We start from the raw sequence: 15,352 nt of genomic DNA on the forward strand, positions 1-15,352 counted from the left end.
AGTGAAAGGCAGGCCAAGGACAAGTGTTGAAAGTCAAAATCTTACCAGCTCTTAACCATCAGTTATGCAAGACTGGTTTTATAGCTGATCCAACAGTAAAATAAATAGTATGCTGTCATGTGTCGAGTTACTGATAGCTATTAAAATATTTCCAAATGCTTCTCATCCGCCAGCTGCCTGCTCTAAGAGAAGATTAGATTATATCAAGTAAGCTTTATTGTCCTTGCAGGGAAATTTGTCTTATACAAAAGATGGATGGAAGTCACAGTAGCAAGGACACAAAAACAGTAAGTAAAATAATATCAAGCAACAACGCAAAACAGAAGCATATATCACCCCAAAATTGCAATTAATGATATATGTGATGGGGAAAAAATCACCCAATTACAGTAAATAACCACTCAATATAAACAAATAGAAAAAAGAAAGAAAAATAGGAATAGGAATGCCATACACGTGTGTTTGTGCAGTGGAGACCGAGACTATCATTCTGAGTTAATCAGTTTTATTGGCAGGGGAACAACACACCCGCTGTCTCTGTTCAGGCTGCAGTATGGGACACCGTGTTGTCTGCCTTGTGGGGGTAGATGGTATTAGCTGTCCAAGAGGTAAGTGGAGTATATGAAGCGTGCATGTGTTTTTGAGTGTCTGTATCTAGAATTTCAACATAGGGTGTATATCTTCAAAGCTTAATGCATTAACATGGAGCAAACAGCTGGGGCAAAAGGTAAACATGCAAAAAAATATGTAATCTAAAATGTTGCTCGCAATAGCCCAGTAACAACCAAGTACTCCAATACAGCGAAATGTGTATTGGTTCCCATATATTTTAGATTCTAATTCTGCTAAAATATTACTAGTTGCAAACTAACAAGAGTAAATATATCTTTAAAATGCCCTTTCTTGTTCTCTTTATTTCTCTCATATAATCTTAAATTCATCACTGTGAACCAAAACCTTCAGCTCCCACCTGCTCCAATGGCTCAGCTTCTCACAGGTTTTCCTACTCTTGGCTCTGCACAATGTCATCCCAGGGACACATCCCTAGCTGTGAGCCTGGCAGTCCCACCCACCTGCTGTTCAGGTCTTCTGTTTGTCAAGGGCTGCCAATCAAAAGAAAGTTGGAGTAAAGAGAAGGTGGCCTCAAAGAGAAAAGAGGTAAAATCCTTTCTTTGAGACGGAGGATTAGCTCCTCAAGGGGCTCCTCAAAAGTGCTGCATAAAATAAATAAGCATTATTTTGAACTGTGAATCATGCAAAGCAACAAAGCAAAACAGAGTTTTTTTCCTGCAGTCTTGTGAAAAATCAAGTACACCCTTAATTATATCCATGAGAATTAAGATGGTAAATATTAGCGAATCAATCTGCTAATCAAATGCACCTGATAAACTGATAATCAGCAAGTATGATCACCTGTGTAAAAGCAGAAGTTCTGGCACTTCAGGATTGATTCAGCATTCAGGTGTGTGTTAACATACAACATAATGCAAAGGAGCAAAGAAATCAGCCATGATCTTTAAGAAGCAATTGTGCTGCCCATAAATCTGAAAAGGATTGCAAAGGATTGCAATTTCCTAAAAATTTGAAGTCCATCATTATCAACTGAGAAAGATTATTCACCACTGAAATACATTCAAGAGAGTTGTCAATCTTAAAGATGTTGCTGTTCCAGCAAATTCACCCAGTGGTCAGACAGTGCAATTCTCAGAGAAACTGCAAAAAAACCCACTAGCTACAGCTCTGCCTCAGTTTGAATTTTAAAGTTCGTGACAGCACAATTAGAAAAAAGACTGAACAGCTGTGGTGTGTTTGAAAAATTTGTCAGGAGAAAGCTTCTTCTCTCTAAAAGAACAAGGCAGCCCAACTCAGGTTTGCAAAGTTTCATCTGAAGAAACTATAAAACTTCTGGAACCGGGTCTTGTGGATAGAGAAGAACTGTTTGACCAAAATGCACAACAATACATTTGGCATAAACTGGTATACCAGCACAAACCAACTGTGAAGTATCCTGATACACGGTTGATCATTTGGGCTTGATTTGCAGTTACATGGCCTGGGTCACTCTATATGCCAACGTTTTCTAGGTACAAATATGAGGAAATCTGTCTGACATGTGAAGTTGATCGGTGATTGCAACCACTCTGTTGTAAAAGCAATTTTACAACAGAGTGGGTGAAAAAGAAAAAATCAAGGTGGTGCAATGGCTCAGTCAAAGTACAGACATAAACCCGATTTTCATCTTTCAAAAATCACACATCACATTTAAATTATACAGTTTCCTGTCCCATATTTGAAGTCTCAAGCAACTCAAAACCAACCAGATTATAGCTCAAAAAGTTCCTGCTATAGAAGAATTTGCGCTTGGAGCAACTCTCCTTTCAAAATTGTATTTATTCACATACAGTATAGACTGAAGTCCAAATGACATGGATGATCAGTGTGTAGTTTTTTGCACGCATTTATTAAAAGGTTACAAAGGTCTGAGCAAATCTGACAGCAGCTCTGTCGATAGTCACGGGTTTAGCAACAACGTTAGCTTTAAGAAGCTTATTTTGTTAAGTGAAATAAGAGTAGGAGTTCTGGATTATATGAGATTTCACCACTAGCTCCAGAAACTGTATGAGCATCACAACCTGCACGGGGGTGTGACATGCCTGCAGGATTAGTCAGAAAGGTGCAATCCTGTGAGCCAGACCATAATATATTTGTATATTGCACTTGAATCAATAAATATGACCTGTGGTTTCACTGGTACTTCATATAGAGTTAGTGTATATGCCCTTTGACTAATTTTGCTTTTAAAATTTTCCCTCCTAACAGTGGCACCTGTAAAGCAACTCCAATTCCAAGGGTAGTGACCCTGCCTGAGTTATTTGATATTCAGGCAGTGTTATAATATTACTGCTTTGAAATGGTGCAAGCATAGCCAGTCATGAAATAAAAAGTGCAAAGCATCTCCATGTGCAGGTGCTTCGGTACTGCAACTGCTCCTGAAGCATGGTGTAATGAACTAGTCAGATTTCCTCCCACATGCGTTAACCCTCGTTTATCTTTCAGGCACAGAATGTAGAGAAAAATGGCCACCTGTTCACTTTCATCTCTGCATGAAATGTAACCATTTCGTGAGGTGTGGGTAAGTCAGAGTGGCATAGCTCTGCAGATATATAGTCTTTAATAAGAGAAGAAAAGTCTGGAAATACTGCACTACTAACACACATAAATCTGAGTATAGACAGCCCCCCTCCTGTGGCTCTCCCTTCTATGGACTATACACCTTCCATCATGTGTGCTGAAAGGTCACTACTGACTTTTGCATCACATGGCATTCAGCTTTGCTCTTCCATGTAAAAGCCCTCTGCTTAACCTACCATGCCAACACAGGATGTTTCTCGCATGGACCTTTTTTTCTTCTTTATTCTGCTTTATTTTACTCAACCGGTCTGGTTCGAAAGTCTTCTGTCACAGAGTAGATTTTCTAAAGCTTGAAAAGAGGCTAGAGAAGGTGCAAGAGATCCTCTCAAACCATTTGAATATACAGTATACTGAGAGGATATTAGGGAATATTCAATATTTGGTATTATACTTTATGTTAAAAAAATGGAAAGCGACCATTTAAATATCTCAATAGCAATTTTAGTTTGCTTTGTTATATTTATATTAATCCTTCCCTAATTAATGAATAAGGAAATAATGCGTGGGTTGTTCATGAAGTAAGAAATGTGACAATTATTAGTGCAATTATTGCTGCCTTCATCGGCTTTAGCCACTCATGAGCAAAAAGTGCAGTCAGCCATTTCTAAACATTGCTTATGTTTAGCAAATTCATAGATGAAATATTACTGTCACTGTACAAAAAAGCAAACAAACAAAAACATTGCTAACCAATGACATTATTTTTTCCATAGTGGAAAATCACAGTGTGGTTCTTTAGATCATAGATCTCCTATTGAGCCAAAATGATCTGTATGATCTGCACATGTGGCTTTTGACAATAAAGCAGTCTTTGACTTTGACAACACAGTTATAAACATTATTTTTGAACAGTATATAATGGCTACTTAATTACATTTGTGAATGGTTTAGTGATCATGGTGGATGATGAATAACAAAACCTTGTAACCTGAAGCCCTTTAGCAAGAATAATATGATGTGATGCCAGAGGGGAGAGCTGTTTCGAACCAGCTAAGTAGGCTACATTTTTTAAAAGGAGCTAATGCCAACAGGAACAATTCCAGATAATATAGAACTGCAAGCAGAGGTGCCACCAGGCAAGGCAAACAACTCCTAGAGGCCCCAGGCCAATGAGCAGCCCCCCCCAAAGGGCTGAAGTTACAGCAGTTTACCACTACTGTAATGTTGAATGATGAAATGCTGCTACTCTAGGCGTCACTGTGGTGAGCTAAGAGAGACGCTTGAATAATGTAACTTTTGCATCACATTATTCATTTTGTTTACTTTTGACCTTTTAGTTAACCTAACTAACATAGTAGCCTATTGAATGAGTCCAAAGTGTGCAATTTATTATTATTGGTAGACTGCTGGGTGGAGGGGCCCCCTATGAATTTTTTCCTAGGGGTCCAACAGACTCTAGGATCGCCACTGACTGCAGGGTGGACTTGGCTGCACTACCAACTATTTTTGGTATGTTGACGTTAACTCTGAGTTAATTACTGCTTCTCTTGAAGCTCGGCGGGCTACACATAAGCAGTTGGGCTTTCATGAAAATACGCTGTGATGCTGGCTTCATACAAAGAAAGCAAACCACATGAACACTCTTGCTCTGTATGTTGACAGTTATTGGCAAATAAGACACAGCATGGTAGCTAGAACTGAATACAATACCTTTCATGCACTAGGCCTCCTGGTGCATTGTCTGGTCCTTATTAATATTCCAGTGCTTGTATCATCTGCTTATAGTTTGTTTGTTTCATTATAATATGGTTTACAGTTTATGATTATACATCAACTGTGAGATATGTTTTTAATATATGCACCTTTGTGCATATTTTTCATTTGATATTAATGACTGTAAACCCTTTGTACTTGTACCACCAGAGTCCTACTATTCTTAGCCTAGCGAGCCTATCCGGAGCCGTATTCAAATGACATCCTCCCCGAGAATGTGGTAAAAGCCTTCTATAGTAATAAAATGTAAAATAAGGAACTACTGCTGTCATTATTTTTTAAAGCAGGATATAGTTTTATATTTCATTCAGGTCACTTTGTAGCCACTTTATATTTTGACTGATCACAGTGTTCACATACTAATTAACTGTACAAGTCTGTGACAGAAACAAGTGGTTCAAATTGTTTGTAGTGAAAACATTATTTCCCTTGAGTGTTTGCATCTTCAGTTTCACCATGTGATAAATGTGAAAGAATAATTATGGTGAATCCTCAAGTGTGTTTGAAATTTTAATCTGAGCAATGAAACTGTCAGTGGTTCCTACATAGGCACAAAAAGAAAAAACAGTTAACAGACACTCGCAGAGTTTTGTTCCTTGTTAGAGTTAATATAACAATAATAAAGATGTACAGGGATACATTTACTGTCATTTCATTTAAATGTTCTTATCAGTGCAGTGTTTCTATAGTAAAATGTTCCAATCATCATTTGTATGACCTAAATTGCCAGTAGTGCAAATATATTATCTGAATGGTCTCCATTATTATCGCTCTAGTCGCATAAAAATCAGGCCTTATGTAAATTTATACAACAGTGATAAAGCCAGAGTGCAGAAAGTTTCAAAAGATCAGTTCAGAAGAGGGAAAACCTAATCAAGCGTGACATTTAAAGTACAATGAAGCTGTTGATTCATCTGTCCTTTCATGCAGTGACTTTGAAGGCAGACACAGATGGTCTCCACTTTTGTTTTATGTAGTTATCTCTATGTGCTTAATATTCTTTCTCACTTCTGTTTGCATAGCTGTTTCAACTCAAAGATGTGTTAGTGTTTGATTCCAGGTTCTTTGGAATACTCTACAGCTAGCAGCTTTGTCAGACCACACTTGTGCACAGCAGTACTTCCTACAGTAGTACCATCAGAATGCTAATTCACTCACAGTGTCTGTGTTAATTTAGTGATTTTCTTTGTTTACGATTTTAGTACTTATGGTTCTAAAATGGAATAATGTAACTTATTTGAATGCTGTACATTTCATCAGGTCATATTGCAAAATTTTGGATGGATAAAAATTTGGCCTGGTAATGGTGCTACATTTAAAAAAAAAAACTAAGAATCTTAAAACATGAATGTCTGAACCAAAATGCCATGATGACCTTTCCAGTACTGGGAAGTAATAGCAAAAAAAGTAATTAGAGTTCAGTGAGTCTGTAGAGACAGCATCAATGCTAACAATATACACTCACAGTCAGTTATGTAAGTACAGCTGTTCACAATGAGGCAACAACTCACTCTATTTATCAAGACAACCAACTGAATTTGAAGCCTGAATTGTGGACAAACGGGGATTTAAGGTACTTTGAACTCTTCAAGGTTGTATTTCAGAAACTGTCAATCTACTGGAGTTTTACCACACAACCATTATACAGATTATACAGGTTATACAGATACAAACATGGATAATAAACACAGCCTCATAGCATTTAATACACATTTAACACAAATGTTATAACCTCATTGTGTTGACAAAGTTAGTGTCAAAGAATCAGTAAGATTAGTTGAATTTATTAGTACCATCAGTCTCTGTAGCAAAGTTCGTGTCAGGCTGTCCAGTAGTTGGATTGGCTGTTTATCAACTGACAGACACAAACCTGAAAATCTTAAACTTTTCTTGATTGAATGCTGACTTTGTGGTGATACTCACAAAACAGTGAAAGCAAAACAAAGTTCAGATGCAAGTAAGCATGTCCCTATTGCTTGTGTTAACCTCTTCACCCGGACATGATTGCTTTGCCAAAGTTGTAATGGATTTTTATTGTACTGTGCCCAGCTCTGGATAGAATAGCTTTGTGGTCTGTTCGCTGTTTATACTGCCGCACTTGAGAAGAAAAACAACAGCAGCATAAATAAATAAGTTAAACATCACAGATATAATTAGCAATGCTTTTGATTGTGTTAATGGGAGATCATATTTCAATATCAGAAGTATGGCAGAACTGTAATATATATATAGACTAAGTTACTTTTATTTGGTTTATTAAATTTAATTTCAAGTCAAGTTCATGAGTAATAGCAGCATTATAAACACTGTAAGAGAATTAAAGTTATATTGTGTATCGTATGATGTCATTTGTCTGTATTAGGTTCCTTATAAATGTGCCCCGGGTGGATTAAAGTCTCTCGTAATAGTTTTAGTCGGCATTCAACTTGGCATCTCTCAGAGATGTATAGTCGCCGATAGAGGTTCTGAACAATCCCGTTATGTGAGGCAAATTGGTGTGAAACACAAGGGGGTGATGCAGAAATTCCTGCAGACATTATTTGATATCACTCTTCTTCATCCTTTAGATCCGTACATACTAATCAAATTAGGAGACATCCAGAGGACAAATTCCATGGTTTACATGCAGACAGCTCACTGGCAGCAAAGCGCTTACCTGCTGAGACAGATGTTTATGTGCTTTCTGTTGCCTGTCAATCAAACTGGTGACAAGTAAGATCAGAGTTTAAATGTTATCAGTAGCATCGCTATAACACTGCATGACTGTTAATGTCGTTTAAGAAAACATTTAGCATTCTCTGACTCTGATGTCTATTGGATTTGAAAGGTGTAAACATACGTGCATCCAGGCAGATTTGATAACCAGTTTGAATCTTCAGTTTCAGTTTAAGTTATATGATGCCCAAGAATAAGCTAATCCCAAAATTGATTTGATAAGATCTTGTCATTTTGAAAGGTATATATTACAGCAGCCTCATAACTTGAAGCTGTGCTCGCTTCTGGTGTGCTACATTCAGAGGAGCAGGTTTTTGATAAAATGAAAGATTAACAAGCGGCCTTTCTGTGTGCTTTTGTGCCCAGACTTGCTATCCTCCAGGGGGAGATTAGCAGGTAGAGGACAGATTGAAACCAGACAGAAAGGGCATGATGAATTGGAGCATCAGTTGCAGGAAAATGATGCACGCCTCACCTCTGCTTTCCTATAGAGCTCTAACAGCAAGACTGATGCTGTCCATCCTATTCGCAGATGTTCCAGTTGCTCTCTAGCTTCCACATCCTCATCTATTCTCTCCATAAACTCATATTAATTAAGCATAATTTAATCTTGCTTCCTGCCTTGCACAGTCAATCGGAATCCCAGAGCCATCACAGCAACAACAAAAAGAGATCATGCAGTAATCACAGATTGTACTAATGAAGCCAGAACTGGTCATTACATTTAACTGAAGTAGCCTAATGAAAAGACCCCAATAGGAGCGAAGCAGCAAGAGTTCATCATTTTTGAGGTAAACTGATGCACACGATCAGAATGAACAGGGCTTAATTATTTTTTACAATGTTTGTAATCACTCATCCAAATGATATTACATTAACAGTTGGCAGCCCTGCCGAATGCACTTCATGAACTACTTTCAAAGTAGTCACCAATAAGAAAAAAGTATGTATAAAAGCTTGTAAGCTTAGAGATATGAAGGTAATGTATTCATTAGTATAAGATTAGTCAGAGGGATTTCCTGTTTACCGACTGGGACAATTCCTGTTATTAGTAATAATGCTAAAAATGCTGCGTGAAATCAGCTGATGGTATTACTTACATTTCTTGTTAAGTTTCTTGTTAAAAGCTGATCATCTAAAACGCACCCAAATGAGACAGGTATGGCTCCAGTGGTGTCCTGACCAGCAAGTGGTGGTAAGTTTTGTTGCTAAACCCAAAGTGGAAAGAAAAACCCATTAAAGTCCTCTTAGCTGTGCAGAGCATTGGTGCTGCAGCATGCCGTGCACAGTGTGCCAAGTGGCTAGCTGTGCATAAAAAGAAATCATTGCTGTGGCTGAACCTGCCAGCTCCTGATTTAAACTTAAGTCATTTGTAACTCTTTATTTGAACAGCAGAATATATTGTGTTTTAATTGAATATCATCCTTTTTTCCACTTTGGTTCTTTCTGTGTAAATTTCAAGGCCCTTTGCTGAGGGAGAATTTTTTTCTTTGATTAATAAGTGGGTGAAATGCTACTTAAGGTCTTGGGTTAAGTTGCACCTTACATTTTCATTTACAGAATGTATTATCTCCATATTATTTTTGCGTTGATAACACTTACTTATGTTTAAATACTTTCTGTGGGTCTGCACTAAATATGTCTTTTAGTATAGTAGCTTTGAAATCAGCAATGAAGGTGACAGAGCAGCTTTAAAACAGAATGAAACAAGGTACTAATGGAAACATACACCTGCTTTAGCAGTCTGGATCAAACAGCTTTATAATGATTTGATCTTTGGCTCTCCTTTCCCTTTGGTCTTCTTTGGCATTTCACAATCAGAGCCTTGCTTTTTAAACGTGAGTGGAAGGTTCAGTTTACTGATGATACATGACTCCTGGCTGTCAACAGTTGCCGCCTTTAGGAGCTGTCAGCTTGCCAAGTGAGACTTTGGATGGGGTTCAAAAGACACTGATTGAAAGACTTCCTTTAGTGTTTAACCCTGAAGATGATGGTGTAAAAGCATAAGGCGGCATCTTTAAAGCTCTCCCGAACCTGTATGCAAATTGCATAGGCTCTCCTATGTTTTCCATCTGCCTGAAAGCTATTACTTGCATCGCCCAGCTGTTTGTCAAATTAAATCCATACATAAATCTCAAGCCTTTCCAAGTAGGCTTCTTGATCATTCTTTTTATACATATCCACTTTCACCTCATTGCATATTTCTCTTCTCTCCAGTAACAACATCACCTGCTGTTTTCAAGCTTCTCTCAAAGAAACCACTAATAATGCCAAGCATCTCTTTGGTAGGAGTTACAAATACCGCAGTCAACTCCAATTAGCTGAACAGCATTAATTAAACCTTTTGTTCCTCACTCTGGTAATTCAAATTATGAGACTAGGCTTTGTGCTGCTGCTGGTTGAATTCTTAGAATGGAGACGAACTGACAATGTCGCTCGTCTAACAATATACAGCCGTGGCAGTTCTGCAGCAAGAAAACGAAATTTTGTGTCCTTGCTCAAACACTTAGCAGAGCTCACTGACGCTGAGGCAGCTTGTCGGTGGCACCATCAATACTGTTTGTAGAATTGTGCGGCACAGCCCAAACCACACACTCAAAGCATTCCTGCACAGCACTAGAGTTTTGATCCACACTCCTGACCTGGTGCTTCAGTGCCTTCTCCCTCTGCAGCACCCCTCTGTAGGGGACAAACCAGTTGTGCTGTAACTCAAAGGCTTCAAAAGCAGACCTGTATTCTCCATTAAAAGAGCCAAGGCATGAATCAAGGGTCATTCTGCCAAAGGCTTTCAGCTGTGAGGCAAGTTCCAAACAGAAAGCGTTCATATTATAGCAAGAAATCTCCCAGTGTAGAGTTGCTGCAGCCATATCAGCAGCCACAGAATATGCCTGAAAAATGTCAAGAGGATACTGAACCAACAACCCTCAAGTGCAAAGTGAAGCATGACTTACTTTAAAGATGCCGCTAATGTGATTATATGCATGTCTGTGTGGGTCACGGCTTTCACAACTGGTTTATGGAATGTCTTTCTAATTGGTTGGCACACTTTCATCTGAGCTCCAAACTACCTGCATGTGCATCAAAGCGCTGCGATGTGACAGTCATCCACATCCTCCTTTATCCCGCATTTCTCTATTCCTCGAAGAAACCAGAAAAGGAGCACTTGGATCAGGTCGGAGCTGTGCTGCTGAGTTATGCAACTGCTTTGAATTTTGTCTTTCTTTTGTGCTGTGGCACTGATGTGTTATTTCATTGTTTGGTAGCTTAACAGAATTATCACCTCAGCCAAGATGTTGCACCCTCGAAAACCTGGCTCACTTCATAAGAAAAAAGAGAGAACACCCAGGAAACGTCTTCCAAAGTATAATCATAAATTTGATTGCACTGCATCTGTGCTGCATCCATACGAGTCAAACTCAAGCTGGTTTAATCACAACAGCACTGCTGTCTCTGCAATCGTGGTTGAGTTTGTTTATTTGAAATCACAACTTCTTTTTATTTTTTTATTTTTATTATTTATTTTAGATGATTTCTTCTGTCCTGTCTTGTAGCACACCTGCTCCTCTATAGCTCACTCTCACCATAAAGCCCTGCTGTCATCATGACAAGCCCTGGTGTGTGCATACAGTTGACAAAGCAATTTTGTTATTCTCCTTTGCAGAGAGCTCTTGGGCAGGCTATCATGCCGAATCAGGAACATGCTCACCCTGAGTGCTAAAACAGTGACGTCTGAGAGGTTGACGGCCAGCCACTGAACTCTATCCATCTGTGTCAATTTTAATTCCTTTCGAATCTGTAGGATGGTATTAAAAATTTTTATTATTTTTTTTAAATGTAGGTTAATTTGTACTGATTTTAAACCAAAATAAAACATCAAGTCCTGTCAAACTCTGATATGTGCACATATCTTTGGTGAAGTCTGAAACTAATCCCCTTGTACGCTTGACTTTTTGTGTCTTTTCCAAATGTTTGTTACTCTTACTGTGTTCTTTGACGCCACCTGCTGGATTCTTATGAAACTAATACCACAAGTCTCACGTTGCTTCTATTGATTCCATAAAACTAATTTGTTTAGGCGAAGGGGGGTGGGGGCTGTGTGGAGTTGAATTTGTAGACAAGTCTATGGAACAAGAGGTCACTGATGTCTGCTGGTGACAATTTGAGTGCACACTGTTTATTCGCACATTAGGTCTACGGTTGTAATATGTGCAGTGTTATAGATTCCACATTGTTCACAGTATTGTCATAAAATTGTCTCTCTTTTTTTTTTAGCTTTCATGGTAGATCTAGTTGAGATAATGTCATTGCGCTTTCCCTTATAATCCCTTTATTATCCATCATGACACTCTCTGTGTCCATTTGAAAGACAGTCCATAGTTGAACTCCATAATGAAATGTGTAATATTTGAACTCAGTGTATTGTAATAACCTGTACTATTTTGTGCTGGGCTATTTAAAAACACATACACTGGCCCAGAGTCAGGTTCATCTTGCAGACTGAGGAGTGTTTTTCATTATTCAGGAGGACATGAGCATGGTGGCTGCCGGGGGGCGGAGTCTCTGTCCGAGCTGATGGAGGGAGAAGGTGATAGTGAGAGCAAGTGCATCTTAACAACTGGAGCTCCTGGGGGGATTTCAGGGCTAAAACTTGGACCAACTTCCCGAGAGGAGATGGAGTAAGCGAAACAATTGATTTCTGTCACAGTCAAAGGTATTTATCTGCTTTTAAAATATTGAGTAGTCTTCTGATTGAAGTTTCAGGAGTTCATATTTTACTCCAGTCTTGATTTTCGTTTTTTCTTGTGTTTGTTTTTCTTTTTTAAATTAGAAGATAGTATAACCCGCTTATTTATCTCTGTGGTATTTCAGAGACTAGAGGAATATATGACTTGAAACTGTCTCCATGTAAACTGCTGATAGCTGGAGTAGCTGTCAAGTCGAAACTAATTAAAATCGAGATGGATTTATTGGAAGTAGCCTTTAAAAGTTTTTCTCCAAACATTTTTTTCGCATCTGTTTAAAGGAAACTGATTTTTGGTTAATCGTGTCAAATAGTTCCAAAGTCCGTTTGCATGACCAATGCGGGAAGAAAACGAAAGTTACAGAGAGGTTAATCTTTAAACACAAAACTGTAGTGAGTCAGAGGGTGTCTTTTAGCCCAGATCTAATCACGTCACAAGGGGGAAAAGTCCCCGTTGAAGGTTTTTTGTGATTTTGCATGTCATGCTGTACCTGTAATCCAAGTGAGCTTTCCGATTTCCAGCAGTCTTCTTTTCTACAGGGTCAAAGTACTGAGCACTTGAGTACTTAAGAGGGAAAAACGTGAAATTCTATAGTTTATACACTTGCTACATGTTGCTCAAGCTTGGCAGATTTAAAAAAAAAAAAAAAAAAAAAACCAGAAGTGTTGCCTTGGGGATGCCAAGGTGGCTGAGTTCCGAACACTGTCAGTGTCCAGAAGAAACCGGCAGGCTGTGAGACTTTTTTGTGGAGCTTGTTCTTTCTACACATTTGTGTTCAAAAAGTAAACAAACAAACAAACAAACAAAAGAAATAAATAAAATAAGTCAGTCTGGTTACAAAACTCTAGCCTATTCAATGCGAGGACAGAGTTAACACTTGTGACCACAGATGATTTTTTTTTCTCAATTCTAACACTTTGTTCTAATAATTGACTTTTGATGTGTGCAGTTTCCAGCAGAAGTAAGTGGCCATCTGTGTTTATTAACAGCTCATCATATGTCCTCCTTCCCATTAAAATAAAATTGCAATAGTGTTACAAAACAATACAATAAAATTAAGGAGTGTCATACCTTGCATGCGTTGTGTAACAATGTTGAAAAACTCCATCTTTTTTTGATATTTGATATTTCATCACAGGAATTCCACTATTAGTTTTTATTTTTGTGGAGAGACTCAAACTGCATCTAAATTAGTTGTGTGTTATTTCAGTTCTTTAGGGGTTTTTCTGTGTAACAAACAGAACAAACTTGTTTGAACAAAAAGAGATCGATAAATATGATCGACTTGAACTTATTGTCAAGTGGCATTATTGTTATTTTAGGGAAGCTCGAATTCTGCAACCTTTAAGTAATACACTGTTGATATCAATAGCATTATAACATGAGAATGTTGTAACATACAGTAGTCTTACAGATTTGCCAGAATCAGAGTTTTTATTTAAACCTCATCTTCAGCAGAGAAGAAGAACACTTGTAAAGCTTTCCAACCCTTCCTCATGAGAGAGTCTGTGTTTGCCTGTAGGGCAATGAATATAATGAAGGCCTTAACAACGAATCTTAACATATTTTCCCCTTTTTTGACATGTACAATGCTTATGAGTGAATGCCCCCAGGCAATCAGCGTGGCACAAAAGACTGAATCAATAATGAACACATGCTTTCAAGTCAGTCTGCAGCATGCGCTGTGCTGATATTGTCTCCAGCATCCATTAGAAGCTATCAATACGAGAGGCAAACCTGCACTGTTGATGCACAATGTATAAGAACATAATCACCTCACTGTAACTGGATCTGCTCTCCTTTTTTCAGGGGACACAGTGGCTGCATGTGTTCAGTATGAAACCCTCCCTCGTCAGGCCGATAATAGGCATGCAGAGCAGGGAACAGGTGCTGTTTGTCGACTTGTTTGTAGCCCTTGAATAGTCCTTTTGTGTGCTGACCCATCCCAGATCCAAAGCGGTGTAAAGAATAGGTGGCCCATTGAATAATTACTTTCTGTGGGTGCTCGCTTTTTGTTTTTACCCTTAGCTGTTTATGTAAAATGTGGAAACGGCTGGCATGTCAAAGTAATAAAAGGCTTTAGCAGCTGTAAAAATCTGACAGCCTCGATCCCATGTGGTTCTAAATTGTCATTATGCAAAGTCTCTCCATTTAACATTCAGGAAGTTTGTAAATGTTTAAACAGCCCTCTGAAATGTAGATTAATGCTGCTTCTTTGCTGACAGTAAACACTTAAAGAGAAATGCTCTTTCTTGCACTTTCATAAATACTAATAACTTATCATATGTAACATCGCAGCCATTTGTATCCAGCTTTCATTCCCACATTGTGTTTTGCTACTTGTTGCACGTGTCCTATTCGAGAGTGAACGAGCATATCTGGAGTTAACCTTCAGCAGGTTTGTGCTAACATTAGGTCCTGATATCTATCAATTATTCATCGTGTTCTGCTGTGCCTGTTCAAATCTAAATGTGTCTCACCATGGAAACAGCCTTGTAGCTCCACCAGAGGGTGTTGGTTTCAGCGGCCATGCCGACACCGGCCTATTTTCCCAGTTTGGCTACTCCTCCTCAACTTTGGTGTACATGGAACAAATTCAGTACATCCATCCAATCGTCTGTTTTCTTATCTCTGTCTGTCTCTCTCTTTTTTTTAAACCACAGAGTCACTTGGGAAGGGGTTGAGCCTGTTCCAGCTGACTTTGGGCAACAGGCAAGCTCAATATATTTGAGCATTTTCATTTTTGGATTACATGTTCAGACTAGACATTAGCCCAGTTTTGGTTGATGAATGAAAATTTAATTATGTGAAAGTTGATCAGAGCTTGATGTTCTGGAAGATTCTCATATTCCTCAATGTTAGTGTCATGTTTCTGCTGTCTTTTTGATGCACCATTGAATTGGTGACTTTTTGTTGGTGTTTTTTATTATAATATGAGGTAGTTTAGAACTAATATTGGACTTTTAAGTCACTAATAAATCAATGCCCCT

General features: G+C 38.4%; 1 protein-coding gene across 1 annotated transcript in view; it reads left to right on the top strand.

The window, feature by feature from the left end:
- The first annotated feature begins 12,198 nt into the window (after positions 1-12,198).
- Positions 12,199-15,352, top strand: part of frya (furry homolog a (Drosophila)) — a 47,174-nt gene continuing 44,020 nt past the window's right edge. Inside the window, exon 1 of the mRNA XM_019345117.2 lies at positions 12,199-12,331. The gene's annotated coding sequence lies outside the window, so the exon portion shown is untranslated. The remainder of the gene's footprint in view (positions 12,332-15,352) is intronic.

This window comes from Oreochromis niloticus, linkage group LG14, assembly GCF_001858045.2.
Source record: "Oreochromis niloticus isolate F11D_XX linkage group LG14, O_niloticus_UMD_NMBU, whole genome shotgun sequence".
NCBI lineage: Eukaryota > Metazoa > Chordata > Actinopteri > Cichliformes > Cichlidae > Oreochromis > Oreochromis niloticus.